The following is a 3,508-nucleotide window of genomic DNA, read 5'->3' as shown; positions in this document are numbered from 1 at the left end:
TAGTCTGCGTGGAGCATCTGCACATTTCTCAGTAGCTCGGCGTAGTTGTTCTCTTTTTCTCTAATCTTTAGTGTGATGTTGACATCCACAGGACAGCTGATTTCTACTACTGTACACAGTTTCTCTTCTCTGTCCCACATTACTATATCCGGTCTATCATGTCTGCATTTTATTGAGGTTTTCATTGGGATATATGTATGTAGGTATGTATGTATGTATATATGTATGTTTGTAGGCATTATGTATGTGTGTATGTATGTATGCATGTATGTATGTATGTATGTGTGTTTGTAGGCATTATGTATGTGTGTGTGTATGTATGTATGCATGTGCGTACGTATGTATATATGTATGTAATGTATGTATATATGTATGTATGTATGTATGTATGTATGTTTGAATGTATTGCTATTCTCTTGTTTTTATAATTATTCGAAATCATCCAGGGGGGCTGGATTCTAACGAAGAGACGAATCCCTATTATAGGAATATTAATAACAAAAACGATGCCACGTGTTGAAGTTGCGAAATGTCTCAGATTTGAATCTGGAGCGTGTAAGTTAGCTGGTTTTCCTTTTCTAGAAGTATTAGATTTTTCCTGATTCTGATTTAGGTATTTCCTCACAAAACTAAGTGCACCAATTATTATGGGAACTTACAATCTGGGTATAAAAGCCAAAGGTGTCGAAGAAGTTGTCTGTAGTTATTATCGCTGTCTCTGATTTTCAAAGGGATATTCACATTAGCAAGGCAGCTAATCTCTACGACAGTACACGCTCTTTTTTTTAGTCTGTTCCTGACAACGATATCCGGCCTCTTATGTTTGCCCTTTAAAACTTTTTTATGGGAATATTCCACTAATATTCCTTATGTCCATGTTTATGTATATATTCAGTAACAGGTTGATTTTTTAATATTTATCTGAGGTAGGTCACTTTTTTCGGCTGACAATATACTCTTTCACTTTTACTCTTTTACTTGTTTCAGTCATTTGACTGCGGCCATGCTGGAGCACCACCTTTAGTCGAGCAAATAGACTCCAGGACTTATTCTTTGGAAGCCTACTACTTATACTATCGGTCATTTTTGCCAAACCGCTAAGTTGTCAAACGATGTTGGGGGGACAAACACAGCCACAAAAACATACACACACACATACAAACATATATATATACATATATACGACGGGGCTTCTTTCAGTTTCCGTCTACCAAATCAACTAACAAGGCTTTGGTCGGCCCGAGGCTATAGTAGAAGACACTCACCCAAGGTGCCACGGAGTGGGAATGAACCCGGAAACATGTGTTTGTTAAGCAAAGCGACAATGCAATATAACTTGATGTTTTCGGCAGTTGTGGATCACATTTGTTCCGGGTGTTATCAGGATTCATTCTGACAATCATCTGTAGGTATTTCTTTTGCAACTGTTTCTTTCTTAATATGTCCATGTAAGGCTGTCTCATTACTCATTACAGTTCTAAGTTTTGACAGAGTTTCTAACAACAGCAATGTAATTATCCCTGCATCTAAATTGCATTGCTTACTGCCACAGCTGAAGTTTGAAGGGAAAAAAATCTTTAAAAAGGGACATCATGCTGTACCCAATCAGTGTCAAACATACGTAGCCATTGGAAGATGCATCATCAAAATCGCTGTAAACGCATCAACAAAAAAAACGGGAAGGAAAGGAAAAAGATGGTGATGGCATAATCTCTTAGTAGACATCAATAAAATTTACATATTTACATTATTTAAATTTCACGGATATTTGTATACGTTTGTTGTTAACACAACGTTTCAGCTGATACACCCTCCAACCTTCATCAGGTGTCTTGGGGAAATTTCGAACCTGGGTTCTCATTTCTGAGGTAATTTTTCGATGTAATTATTATTATTATTATTATTATTATTATTATTATTATTATTATTATTATTATTATTATTATTATTATTATTATTATTATTATTATTATTATTATTATCCAGGTCACCAATTTTGAAGAAAAGAGAGGATAAAATCAGTAAACTGTCTACAGTCTGCCTACCCTATGTGAAAGGCCTCTCTGAAAAGATACAAAAGGTATGCAGCACAATGGTTATCAGGTCAGTATTCAAGAGTAAGACTTCGATACAAGATTCACCCATTGGTGACTTCGTGGATTTCTTCCTTCCTTTCAGGTAGGGGTAAATGGAGATCTCTCCGTGGAGACGAATGCCTGCAGCGGCGTTCCCAATGGTCCGGTGCTGGGGCCAATACTTCTTCTCTATATCAATGACCTGCTATATTTTCTTGATGGAAGAATCCTCCTATTTGCAGACGACGTCAAACTTGTCTCGCGTAGGAATCTTGTATGCTTGAAATTTGCGCAAGAGAAGTCGGTGATTAATTGAGTCAAACGCCTTTGCGAGGTCCAAAAATACCACGTCCACCGAGTCTTCTTTCATCCATGGTTCTTGTAATACACTCTTCAAGGAGAAGGTTTGTTAGGCAAGATCTTCGGGGTTGAAATCCATGTTGCGAGTGGGATATAACATTTGAAGTAAGGAGATAGTTCATGAGAGATTTCTTGACGATGGTCTCCATGACTTTGCAGAATGATGGATGTCAAACTGACTGGTCGATAATTAAGTGGGGTCTTCCTTGCTACCCTTTTTGAATATTGGACATACGGTCGCTTTCCTCCAGTCTTCCGGTGCAGTTTTCAAGTGAAAGATTGAAAAGAGATACCAGAGGAGCCGTCAGGATACGTGCTAGGACACGTAAAACAACTGGGTGACGCTTTTGTATCAATGACGTTTTGAAAGGACAATATAAACTACATACATGTGACATATATGTGACGTGTTTCTTTCCATTTCCCTTAGCCACTTCAATTTCCAAGACAATTGTCCAGAGTGCTACGTAGTAGGACTGAAATCAGAACCATGCGGTCCAGAAGAGAGCTTCAAGGCACGCCTACGCCTATATATATTATATACTGCGCACACACACACACACACACACACACACACACACACACATACACACACACATGCACACGTATATATATATTATATATTGCACGCACATAGATACATACACACATAGACACACATTCAGATGCAAGTAGGTATATTATATATTGCACACGTACCCACATACATATACAGACACGCACACAAACACGCACATATACATGTGTGTGCGTGTGTGTATTACATTATGGAGGAGTCATGTTACCCATCAAAAATACACTAAAATTCACTTTCCGTTGGTTTCGTTTGGCGCCAGTGAAGATAAATGAAAAGTAAATTTAATATTTTTTGTGTTTTTAGATGACTAAAATGACACAACACGACGTGATTGTCTCAGCAGACGACATCAGATCTAATCATTTACTTGACCAGCACCATCCGCGCCGACATACATACATACATACATACATACATACATATGTACATACATACGTACACAACAACATATAGAAACATATGCAAAGATACAAGCCCGCTCACGTGTGTATATATA

This window comes from Octopus bimaculoides, chromosome 1, assembly GCF_001194135.2.
Source record: "Octopus bimaculoides isolate UCB-OBI-ISO-001 chromosome 1, ASM119413v2, whole genome shotgun sequence".
In the NCBI taxonomy this organism is placed as follows: Eukaryota; Metazoa; Mollusca; class Cephalopoda; order Octopoda; family Octopodidae; genus Octopus; species Octopus bimaculoides.
Note: the sequence above shows the minus strand (reverse complement) of the source record.